The sequence below is a fragment of the Neocloeon triangulifer genome, unplaced genomic scaffold (assembly GCF_031216515.1).
Source record: "Neocloeon triangulifer isolate White Clay Creek 2 clone unplaced genomic scaffold, ASM3121651v1 ptg000003l, whole genome shotgun sequence".
Lineage (NCBI taxonomy): Eukaryota > Metazoa > Arthropoda > Insecta > Ephemeroptera > Baetidae > Neocloeon > Neocloeon triangulifer.
In genome coordinates this window covers 11,825,774-11,839,146 of record NW_026775546.1, presented here as the reverse complement: position 1 = coordinate 11,839,146, position 13,373 = coordinate 11,825,774, and the positions used below count along the sequence as shown (strand labels likewise).

Here is a 13,373-nt window from a genome sequence, read left to right as displayed (position 1 = left end):
ATTTCATGAATCGGTTGAAAATATTATCAAAAATACACAATAATGCAGTTGAAAAATTTTATGATTTTCCGTCAATTGGAATTAAAAGTTAAGCTGATTTTTGACCAAAACTGTTTATCTTTACGCCGTTTTTTTTATATAAAATTTAGTAAGCTATATTTTTTTTTACTTAAATGTCCATGCTTATTAAACTATTGAATTCTTAGAGAAATTTAATGTTCATAATAAAAGAATTTTAAATATTTGAGCATTTTTAAAAATTAATTATTTTCTTTAAAAAAAATCCCGCATCGTTCAGCTTTTTGCATTCCACTTTGTCACAACCAAGCTCTAATATCAAGTTTGGCGCATCCAATTTAATCCTTTTAGTCGGCTAATTTTCATTCCGCTGCCTGGCACGCAGCTGGAATCCTTTGTCATTCATCGTCAGCAAAAAATCTACTTAGGCGCCGAGATAACCGGCTTCTCTTGCGCGCACAATGAGATGCGAGAGAGATTAAGCTTTGGGGGTGTCGAAATGGTGTTGCGAAAAAAAAACGTAAAGAGAAAAAGCGGAAAAGGTTTTGTATATTGAATTTAGCGCAAATCCATTTTATTAACAGCGAAAAAAAAGAGGAAGGACGCTCTGACCTTTTGCCGCGCATCCAATAAAGCAGCCCTGTGTGTGTATTAGGGGCCTGAATTATCAGATGCCCGCGGCGGTATACAGACTGCAGAACCCCTCGACATCAAAAGAGAATCTCGGAGCTGCTTACACTTTGAACAAGCAAAACGAACCGGCAGTTCAATAATTCCGTACACAATGCCTAAAGATGAAAGCTTTAGATGCACGGGTTTTGGAAAACACTCGATATATATGGGAAGAGTTGTTCTGGCAGAAACAAACTCAGATCAAGCCAACTCGTAGGGAAAATTAATAAATTTCTTTTAATGATAATTAATCAGAATAGAACAATAGAAACTGTGAGATATAAGTTATAATTTTGATTATAAAATACAGTAAAATCTAGTTTTGATTTAAAATAGTTTTTTTTTTAAATCCATTAATTTTTTGCTATTGAAGTCAAGAAAAGGGAGTTTTTGTTTCAAAAGCAGAATTTTAACAATCAAAATGGGTCACAAGGGAATTAAAATATAATATTTTTATTTAGAATAAATTTTTTACATCAAAGAGTTTGCTTGAACCTGCTGCCAAGATAATAATTAATTATACACCGTCAGCTATGTACTTCATGTTTTAAATTTTTTTTCAAAATAATATATTTCTGATTTTTGATTCCTTTAATTTTTAAATAAAATTTATTCTATTACGTTGGCCTTGAAAATTTTACTCCGAATCAATATTTTTCGATTTATACATAAATCGATGAAATGCGTTTGAAGCGAAACCAAATTCGGCCTGACCGTTGATGTTCTGGTGTGGCGAACACGAGGCGGAGCCCAAATAAATGCCGAGAGGCGCCTGCCGCTTAAATAATTTATGATTCAATATGTGGAGTGGAATCCACTCGGTCAATCCATCCCTCCGCGAGCGTGTAAAATGGATGACCCGAAATTGCCAGTTTGATCGCCGTTTTTTTTTTTTATCGGAGTGGTTTTTGCTGCGGGAAATGTGGCGAACGGAAAAAAAATTGACAACAGGAAACGCTCTTTGACCGGGCAAATAATTGAAAATACCTCTTGCTCGAGGCTTCACGAGCCACTTTTCCAGCGTCCCCTCCTTACTTGGTGCGGTTGGGAAATCCGACAACCGGATCTGCCGCTTGACAGAGACACTGATTGGTTTCGCGTACCGGCTAATAACGTGCGGATCGCTTTTCTCAGTAGGAATTTTTTCTCTTATTTTGTAAAAGCTTGTTTTCGCAGTCTATTTCCGATTGTTTATCAATCAGACTTTCCTCGTACCAATTAGAGCGTGCCGTATTTTTCAACTATTTTTTTTTTACCAAGTCCGTGTTTTCCAGAGCTTCATTAAGTCCAATCGACTAAAAAGCTTCCTCCCTCTCATGGAGACCAAAAATGTCCAAGGGACAAAGAGAAACACCAGCGTTGCAGCAAACTTTATGGGCACTTCCTTTCCACCTCTCCCCCTTTTGCAGAGAGAATTGATCTTTTCGCCGTGCCCCGGCATCTAGAGCGCCCGTCCTTTTTATCTCGACGTGATTTTCCACGTTTCATTTGCGAGAGTGGACCGGACACTAACTCGACGCCATAAGATTCGAATTTCAAACGCGGCGGCGGGTTCGCTCATTTGGCGTGTCGTATAAATTTTCAGCGCTAACGGCCGCACACACAAGAGATTTTGCCCACACCTAACCGACTCAACATCAAAGTGAAAGTGGAAAGAATATATATGTGTGTTGAAAGGGTTTGCCGACGCCTCTGCCATTAGCGCTCGCACCATACTTAGAAAAGGATCGTACTTTTAATGCTGTCAAAAGCTGCATTCACCGAGCGGACGCGCTTGTTTTTGGGACTTACTGTGTTCATGTTTAAACAGAGATTTCTCTCTCTTTCTCCGCTGAAATTTTGGCCATGGAAAAACAAGATTGTGTAATCTGCATCCCAACAAGGCGGAACGAAAGTAGTTCTTTATGTTTGAGTTGGCATTAAATTAAAAAAAAAATCACGAGTCAGTAAAAATGATTTGCTTAGCAATGGTGGACAAAAATTTATGTATTTTTGATCTAGTTAAAAACTGAGCTTATTTTAGTTAAAAAAAATGCATAAATATGAATTACATTTTCAATTTATTTATATTATATTTCTAAATTAGTTAGATTAATGGAAGTAATGATAATTTAATTGGTTGTTAGATAGTATTTAATTTCATTATATTTTAATTGAATAAAAATGAATAATAATTTAAATACTTATATAAATTAAAATAATTTCGTAATGTTTTGGTGAAACAGAACACGCACCTTTAACATAAAACTTGTTAAAAAAATTAAATTAATTAATTGTAAGTATTAAATAATTTAATATGATTTATACGAAAAATGTACTATTGCAGATTTGAATTGTAAGAATTTTTTTTAAATACTGATGAATTTTTAAATTAATTTTTATTTGTGGTCCTTCAATATCGGAGATTGGAGCAAAAACCAGTGGAGTCAATTTGCTCTTCGAATAAGAAATTTCAATAAGGGCAACGCTATTGATTGTTATGGAACTTGTTCAACTCAATAATTTTAATTTATGGCAAAATCAGCAAGGGGCCCATTAACGTTTAGCGGCAAAATTCAAATATTAATTAACAAATTGTATTGAAAAGCATGGGAAACAAAGTACAAGCAACGAGTCGCGGGCGAGTAGTTTACAGAGATGCTAAAACTAAGCCACACAAACAAAGCTCCATATGCGGTATGGTAGCAGCCCGCGCTGCTTTCTGTGTTTGCGAAATAAATATGTGCGGTGCTGCAGCCAAACTCGCCAGAAAATCCGACCACGCGCTCAGCCAGGCTGCAAAATTTGCTTGATCGCGCACAACCGAGCCGGCAAGTTTCGCCAGGCAGAATTTAATCTCCGGCCCGCAAACAAAACAAGAAGTGGCGGAAGGGGGGGGGGGGCAAAATGCTTACACGCCAAAAATTCAATCTCGCTAATTGCTTCGCGTTGTGTGTCGCCCAAAAAATATTACACCAGTGGAGATCTGGCTCAGGTATGAACTGAAAACTGAGCGAGCACTTGGATCTTAATAAAAGGCATCTCTCGGATGCTGGCAATCACGATAATTACAAAAGCTTCAAGCGCACAAAGGCTTTATATTATGAACTATGTTGCTGGCTGTGACGTGAGAAATCCCTCTTGCATGCTGCGCGTTTGAGGTTTCTCGAGTTCGCATCATAATGAGTCTCTGCGAAATTTAATCACCCTGCGTTTGCCGGAGTGGCGCGTGGATGATAAGAGTAACCGCGATCTCGCTGAGAATGTGCGCTTTGTTTTGATTTTAGAGCTTGCAATTAACTCCAGGAAATGGAGAATGCATTGTGGATATTTAGAGGTGTAACTGTCTCTTGAGAAACGCAATCCTGATCTCGCATATAGGGAAATATTGTGAGATTTAATAATGATTTTTTATTGCCCTCCTCATTTTAGAAACAGAAAAGAGATTTGTGGAATTTTTAAAGTTTTGCAAATCTCCAAGAGTTTTCCATCATCATGGCTACACAAAGGGATTTTTATCTCGTCAATTATTATAACTGATTTTGAGAATATTTTTATATTTTTTATTTTCATTGTTATATATTCAGCTTTTTCTTTAAACTTATCTGATTAATAATTTACTTTTGCTATTTTTATAACAAAAGTTGTAATACGATATAAAATTCATCATGTTTGTCAGGCAACTTCCAAATCATGTTTGTTTTTGTGAATGTCAGAAGACAGAACTTTTTAATTTCATCATCTAGTTCTACAAAAAGAATAAAACTGAATTGTGAGTTTCATTTCAAGTTCTCAAATAAGACAAAATTCATCTTGTTATTTTTTGTCAAAACTTCTTAAAAATTGTATAATGAATACAAAAAAACAAGAGGAATGACCTGGTTCATTAAAAAGAAGTGTCTCCTGCCTCTCATTCTTCTATTTTTTTTAACAATTGATTCCACTAACTAAAAAACATTATTTGAAAGTATATATTTAATCAACCCTCACAAACGGAGACAAAAAGAGAGTGTCTGAATCCCATTTTCTCTGACGACGAGCTGAGCGTTTTCCTGCTAATTATCAAAAAATTTAAAGCAAAAGCTAACGAAAGATACATTAGCGCTCATAATTTACCGTAGTTAATTAATAGAATCAATATTTAACAGAACAAATCTGGCATATATTAGAACAGCACGGAAATCTTTCATTAAATATAGAGTTTAATGATGCCAAACTTGTCCTTTTCGCAAATCGTGCATTCATCATTCCGAAACCGTCCGACGAAACTTATGGGCAAATAGGACAGCCTCTGTTTGTTCTAATAACTGTAATTTATACCCGGCGTGAACAAAGCTAGACGAATATCACAAAGCTAGAAAACAGATAGCCGAGTTTGCTAATTAATCAACGTCATCAACCGCCGAGTCTCGCGAACAAGCATCTATCTATCAATTAAGTGCGGCCGTACCACTCCGGCGGCAGTTATGCAATTAATTAGCAATAACCGCGAGCGAGACGCGAACAGGCAACGAGACGTACAAATGTACTTGACGCTCAAATTATTAATTAATTATGCTGAGAGCGCACGCGGGAAAATTGTTATGCGATGTTCTCTGAGCTAGGGTTGCATGCAAGCGACGGATGACCAGAGCAGGGTAAAACAAGACCAGTGTGTGTGTGAAACGTATACAAGAGGAAAACAAGCTGGACAGGTGGCAGTGCTGTTGTTAGTGCGTGAGTTTTAATCTCGAGCAGCACGAAAGGGTGAATAAAATAGGAGCGAAAGGATAAGTATCGAGTCCCGGCTAGGGCTGCAAATCGCATTCGCAACACACGCACGGCGGAGGGTAGTGGAAAAGCACCGAGTTTCTCGTCAGATTGAGTTATTTTCAACAATAAAACGCTAAACACATTTGATTGGTTGTTTTTATTTTTAAAATTAAATTGAAAAAAAGAAAAATTAAAATAAGATTTTTTACATCTAAATTGTTATTTAAATTTTAGTTCACATAGAAGATTTTCACGTTTATTAAAATTTTTGAGTTTGAAAGTATCCCTCCTGAAAATAAGTTCTGTAATTGAAAAAATTCCATAAATAATTTAATTAAAGTTATGTTATAGAACTTGAAAAAATTGTGTGCAAAAACTTTCAACACTTTTGGTTTTGCTGCTTACAAACTTAATTCAAACATCTCAATTCAAGCCAGATAAGAAAGGAGCGCTCGAAAATGAGGTCAAAATTTAAATTACACGGCGCACTCTTCCCCTTCACACTTTCACAGAACGTGAAAAACCCACAAAGCCGCCGCTTTGAGCATTCAATTTATGTTAATTATTGTGGAATAAAAAAGGGGCGATTTTCTTGGCGCAGTTGTGGAAATACGGCGGATGGTGCAAACCTTTTTTAATTTTATATTTAGAATAATATTTTTAACCGTTGGAATCAATTGCGAATTAAAAATGAGTTTTAAATTTGCTATGGGAAAATAAGTGCTCCAAAATAGTTAAATTCTTTTCTTTTCTGGCTTCCTCAAAAAAATGAAAAATCAAAGCTTCAATCTTTAAGTAACCTCATAATTTTTCAATAGATAATTTGAAGTGTTATTTGGTATTAGTAAATATAAAAAGTTTCTTTGATTAATTAATAAATCTGATTAACTCAATAGAAAGTAAAAAAATTTTCAACGTCATTTGTAGGCTGTAGGCATGGATCAAATAATATTAATGTGCTCAGTATTTACCCAGAACGAATTGTATTTGTGAACCAGTGATGGATGCCGCAAAACCTCATTAATCAATATCATAGCTGACCATTAATTAATGCCTGATGTGAAATACAGCTTGATATTTTATGTTATTCAATTTTAACTCAATGCAATTAACAGTAAGTAAAAATTAATCATGGATGAGGTGCTAAAAACTAATCGCGTTTAATTCAAAATTAAATAAAAAATATTCCCAATTAATGGAATAAGATAAAAAGAGGCATGGAAAATAAACATAAAAATTTTAATTAGTATGCTGACAGTTTTCAGCACACTTTTTGTTTGCATGCCGCAGGAATTACACATTCAATGGCTGGCATAAAAACCATTGCTGGAAAAGAGCGTGAGTTTCGGTTCTAAATGGAGGCAAAATTTCCACCCTCCTTTTTTTTTTGCAACACGCTAATTATAACAAAATAAACTTCCGGAATGAGGAGACAGAGATTGGCGTTTGTATTCTTCGTTTATTCTGCCATTGTATAATGAGGCTAATATAGATTTTTGAATAAATAAAAGAGGCGGCAGCGGCAGCGGCACGGCATTTTTGTTTTTCTTTCCATATCTTTTGTTATTGTACGAGGCCTCATCAAAAAGTTCCAACGCCCTCGGCATTAGTAATGAGACATGCTGTGGGTCCCATCTGCGGGAAGCATGCGTATTGCTGCCAGTTAGTCCAAATGCCATCCGCGAATTCACAAAATTTTGTATGTAGGTCAAAAGTCAAAATCCTCAACCCACAACAAAATTCCGGTCAACCTTTGACATATCAGAGCGGATTAATAAAAAAAAACTCTGGAAGTCATTAGAGATGGGGATGAAAAATTTAGAAGTTTTTCATTTAAAAAAAGGCAATCAGTAGAAAAAAAACTAGCAAGAGATTTATCGCTTCCAATCGGTCAAGCCGAGATGGATCGTCGGTCATCTATTTTCCACAGCCCTCACACCATAGCATGCACATGGGGAAGGGGGTGTGACACGCTAGAGAGGGTCTAAAACTACGAACGAGCACCAAAGCAAAATGGAGGCGCAACCCCGCCTGAAGCCTCAGCGGCGCCACTTTTGTCCGGCGGACGAGCGAGCGGCGCCTCTGAAGGACCTCCGGGGGCCGGCGAGACGCCTCGGAGGCCTTCCGGGGGCCCTCGGAAGGGCCCCCGGGGCCGACGGACGCCGCGATCGAACAAGAAAATGAGTGTTTATTGATCAGCACTTACCAAGTCAAGATTGCAGTCGGAGCAGAGGGAGCGCACGACGTTTCGCTGGCTGGTTGGGAAAATTTTGAGCGAGCACCAGAGAGGATCGCAGGCGGCAGCAGCGAACAGCCACGGCAGGAACGGAGGCGGCGCGCAACACACCCCCTGCGCCCCGCTATCGACCCCGACACACCAGGGATGCGCGCACCAGTGCGGCCGAAATAATCGGCTGATTAATATAACCGGTTCATCGCGCTTAAACCCCTAAAAAAAGAAGTAAAATTTCATCCAAACTTTGTGCTATGAGCTTTTAAAAAAATGAGAAAACTTTTTTGAGTGATGAATTATCATGAAATAAAAGTTGGTTTCGAGGAAGAATATCATGTTCAAAATTCTTAGCCTATGATAAATTTATTTGAAATTGGATGTAATTTTGTTTTAATTGCAGTCAGGGTCATAATATTATATTTTTCTCGTGCTTTCATTTATTCACAAAGCACGCGAGATTCGACTCGGGCAAGCACCCGAAATAATTTATGGGGCCGCAAAACATTGATTCTCGATATTCTCTTCGCTAAGTGACCTACTTTTGTCACAAGTTTTAGCGCGAGTGGCGGCCCGATAAGCACAAGAGCTTTTTGGGCATGTTTAGAAATCTGCGTCGAAGGAAATGAGAAAGGGAGGCGAAAGTTTGGGTACTCGTGCAAAAAGTGCGCTTCAGGTCATTTGCGAAATTGGATGAGAGAGTTGCTTCATTTGCAAGACACAACTTTTTCAAATTCACCAGAACGCATTGAGTTTTTTTGACTCTTTTAATGTTAAATATTTTATTATGATAATTTCTTAAAATGCATTATTGCCATAAATTTGTAAAATAGTATTTCAGATGGAGAGAAAGAATTGAAAATAATTATAAATTTATTTCGAATAATAAACTAATTAACTAATTAGAAGTAAGAAATTTAGCTATATTTTATTTTAACTTATTTAAAATTTATGAGACTGCAGTAAAATAAAAATTGAAAAAATAAAAAATTTTTAATCTTGCCTTAAATCTTTTTTTTAGATACATTTTTTGGAATTTGAATTGATAAAATACAAAAAGTGCAACCAAATTTTGTGTATGATTTAAAAATAAAAAATGATTCGATTTATTCCTGCAAACTATGTTATTATAATCTGGTTCCTTTGAAACCAGAAAAAAGTGAGTAATAACCTCTTTAAAAAAAAATCATTGAAAACCCGGTATTTTGACTTTTTTTTGTCACATTTGCTTCAATAAAATTTCAAAGGGCAAAACAATAATTTTTGAGGAGGAAGGAAAAAAATTTTTGGCGAGTGTAGCTGATATTAATAACAAATAATAATGTACAATAATTTTTTGAATCATACAAAGTTAAGTTCTAAATTCTAATACTTGTAAAAAAAAATTAATTTCATTTTTCAACCTTGGAGCAATGTAGAATTTTCGCCAGCGTATATTTTGGCTCCTTCGTGTCTTTCGGAATCCATTATTGACAGGCAAACTTTTTTAACATAAATAATGGCCACGGGGAGGATAAAATCTCCCGTTGACGCTGCTGGGCTTTGTTGCAAACTCCCCTCAATTTTTTGTCATTAATTATCAGCTTTCAAACTCTCTCTTCAATATAGCCTTGGAAATTTACAATTTTCGTTTAACTTTAAAAAAAGCTCTGATGGAAAATTAATTATTCAACAAAAATTCGTAACATATTGCGGAAATCCACCATAAAAAAACAGGTATTTTTTTTGTTGCCAGGTGAAAATATACAACCCCTTTTAAAGAGAAAAACTCGCTCAGCAGGGCAAATTGCGCTTGTAGTTTGGGGAAAAATTCCATGAATTTTGGAGTGCACTTGATAATTTTGACCCTGTGACGAGCACAAATGGAGCCGCCGCCCCAGCTCTCTCAGCCAGCAACGCACACTTAATGCTCGCTCCATAAACGCGTGGAGAGGCTGCTTTTCTGCGTTAGTCTGATGGAGCGTGCGTGCGTTTATTGGCTGACAATAATTGATGGGTCTTGAATGATTCGCCCATCAAAGGCCTTGCTAGACTTTTAATTGAATTTTCCGCCCGAGGCGCTGAAAATTTCAAAAATCACCACGCTCGGATGAGGCGCGAGAGAGTTTGATGTGGTGTGTGCGCCCGTCCTGAATCCAATTACACTCACAAACCGGATTGCTTCGAAATTAGATTTGTAGTTTACTCCACGTCCTCTGATGATGATGCTTTTCACGTCGCGCATGCAGATTCGCCCTTCAAAGACTGCGGTGTGCGTACGAATTGCAAGCCAAAGTAGGAATCACGCCTATTAATAATGTATGTGTCCGTTTGGGATTTGCTCTGAAACGCCCGCTTCGTGACAAGCTCGTGTAACCTGTAAACCAATAAGGCAATAAGTCTCCTTTACTTGCTGATTGGATTCAGTATTCATACCGTGTTTATAGACATTAATTTGTTAGATTGCCAAAATCAATCAGGGAATTATACGTAAATGTGCATTGACAATATATAATTGTGAATGGGTCTCGAAAGGGAAATTTGAAATTTGGTGATGGCCACAATTGTTTTTCATTAGATCGAATTTAATTAATTTTATGCTTCGCGGTATCATCGATGGCCAGATAAATAAAATATATATCAATGCAAATTAATTTTCACAATGGATAATTTTTCAAATGTTTTTATCTGGGATCTATAATTGCTTTGGAAAAATTGCAATACGAAAAGCTTCTGAGTTTAAAATTTTAAATAAAGGATTTACTTATTCCACCTGAGAAAACCTCACAATCAGCATAATCTTGAGACTTGAAATGCCACGTGGTAAAAAAATGTGCAAAATGCGCCAGATTTCAAATTTTTCTTTAGCCAACCAATCAGCGTGCTCGCTTTTGATTTTTACCTCTAGTCTCTGATTTGAACACAACCAGCTGAACCAGCCTCCAGCTGGAGTTTTGAGTTCCACCGGTGATTTGATACACGTGTTTCCTGGACTCTCACTTTCCAGCAGTTTTCTCTGATTTTCCTGTTGATGGCAAATTGTGCGTCGATTCCACAGTGTACTGCAAAGTTTGAACTTCATGAAAAACGAACAGGCAGCTGAAAATTTGCTTCGAAAAATTTTTTGAGTTAAAGATTGGAAAGAGATCAGCTGATTGGCGGGTAATTTTCTCAAAAGCACATTATTTATTGTTTGAAATTGTTATATGATTTCTGAATTATTATTGTTCTAATAGAGTTGTTCATCATTTCAGTTTTATTCGATGTCCAAAAATCATCCAACCAACCGCATCGGACGCATCGTCAATTCATCATTGGCCACTGGAATCCGGAACAAAGGTAAGAGAGGCAACAAAAGAATTAAATTCTTTTTCTACACAGGCATTAAACGATAACTAAAAATTAATGTAGGTTTTCAGTTGAATAGGAAATAGGTAAACAATAACTTAATTATCAGAAATTTAATAATTAGTAGGATTTTTACACTTTCTGGATCTCTTTAGGGGTAAGATAAAAATATGATATTTTAAAATAACTAATATAAGTTTCGATCTATGAAATATACAGAATATATTAAATTAAAACATGCAAAAAAGTATTGTATGGGAAATATTACATAATTATGTTAAGTTAAAAATTTTTGAGTGAAAAAAAATTGCTCAAAAAGCATTGTTTTCCTCGGTGTTAGTTCAGCCCTCAATTCTCAAGCCAAAGTTGAGCAAAAAATCAAGTGGAAAACAAAACCTGATGATGTGGTGTGTTTCCGAATAGACGCACCACCAAAAAAGAGCACAGCTGCTGATGGTTTGTAATAAAAAGAGCCTGGAAAAGTAGAACGAAAAGAAAATTGCAAATTCCCAGACAAAAAGGTTCCATCAGCAGCTCCAATTTTACACAATTTGCTAAAAAAACCAAGCTCAAGCGCGTTTCCACCGGCAACAGAGTAGAGTAGACGAGTCAATATTATACCGGCTCGTATGGGTAATCTGGATCTAATTATTCCGACCCGAGATTGCTTTCATGCCCCTCTCTCCAGCCCGAGAGACTTTAAATGGAAGCAGTAATTTTTATCACACAATAGAGATTACATCGCAACCTAATTACGAAATATTTGCTCTCGTGTGAAGGGTGGAACGGGGTGGGTCGGGATTTGGATGAAGGCAAAATTATACGTAGCAGAGGTCAAATGTTAAAAAGAAGGGGCGAATTTAACAACTTATTTTCAACTTGGTGTAATAAATGAGGCGCTAATTAGTTGTGTTCTGCTTATATAAAAGGAAAATTCGTCTTCTTTTTTTTATAAAATAATATGAAAAAATAATGTCTGACATGAATATTTTGTACTATACTTTGGTAATATCTTAATATACTTCAGTATATACAAATACTTGTGTAGCAATATAATTTCTCATTATGTCATTGTTATATTCTACTCTTTTGCAAACGTAAAATATAAGCCAGTTAAGGCCCATCAAAATTTTTCTTATTTTAAAGAAGAATAAATAATAATAATTTAATATTTTTATTTCTTTCAATTATATGGCGAAGAATTAGCAATAATAATGAACTTTTTCTAAAAGTCTTTTTTTTTCATTTTAACTTTTTTCTTCCTATTTTGAATTTTACAATTTGTTGTTTTCTTGTATTTTCCATCCAACCCCATCTTTTTGGGCGCAGTTCATGGTAAAGATAAACTTTCTCAGTTTTCCCTACGGTCGAGGAGAAAAAGGTTTTTGCTCTTCAATCAAGCGTCAATCCATTTTCCATCACTGATCCTCGCTCGTCCTCCTTCCACTCTTCTATGTAAAATAACAGTCCGCAGCGTGAGTGGTTCGTCAGCTGGCGAGAAAAATGGGTATGCAACCGGCTTGGCAGGTCGGTCGCAAGAGCTTGGCTCCCTCTCCGTACCACGTACATATTTATCGTTTACACGCACGTAATTTACGCACTGCATAAGTAGGAGCGGAATTACCGGCGGTGCCCTGGGAAGGGCGCGCCAAGGGGTCGCCGACACGCGTCATTTGCACGGTGCATAATTACGCAGCGCCGAGCTGTTTGCTTTGCCAACCGGCGAGGACAAAGCGGCGACAAAATGCTTGTGATTTATGTTGCTGAACGCGGCGGCGATGGGAAATTCCGCCGGTGATTAATATCAGGCCGAGAAAACTCGATTGGAACGGCCACTGCGACAATACAACAAGGGTCAGATCGTTAATCAAAATTTATTTTGTTTATTAATAAAATATTCTTTGTACAACAAGCAACAATACGTTCGGTGTCTGAAAAAGAAAATAGAAAATCCAATGATTATTTTTATGGAAACTAATAATTTCAGTTAAATTGGATTTTACTTTTTAAGGAATATAAAAAAAAAATGCAAATTTAGAAGTGGAATTAACTAAATTCTGTTTAAAAATAATACTTTTTTCCAATATGATGTTATTAAATTAATTTTTAATGCAAAACATTATAAATTTTTATATGATTCTAAAGAAAATCAACGTCATGAAAAAGAAATATTCATAAATTGAAGAATCTTAATTTTTTTTATCTATTGTTTTGATTGGATACTAAATTATTAAGCCAGTAATCAGTTTTTTTACTTATGAAATGGTGCGGTTGGTGACCGAAACTGGAAAATCATAATGTTTTTTTTTTCAATTAATTGTTTCAGCCAGTCCATAATATTATATTCAATATACGGCCCTTTTTTAGTGAAATTTATTTTAATGTAAATACTTGT

At 36.1% G+C, this 13,373-nt stretch overlaps 1 protein-coding gene across 3 annotated transcripts in view; it reads right to left on the bottom strand.

Moving 5' to 3' along the window:
- The window catches only part of LOC132193120 (complexin), a 66,572-nt gene extending 58,842 nt beyond the window's left edge, over nucleotides 1–7,730 (bottom strand). For 2 of the 3 annotated variants that reach the window (XM_059613524.1, XM_059613526.1), the window contains exon 1: nucleotides 7,628–7,730. The gene's annotated coding sequence lies outside the window, so the exon portion shown is untranslated. The remainder of the gene's footprint in view (nucleotides 1–7,627) is intronic. The other variant, XM_059613525.1, reaches the window with a different exon arrangement.
- Between the last annotated feature and the right edge of the window lie 5,643 nt (nucleotides 7,731–13,373).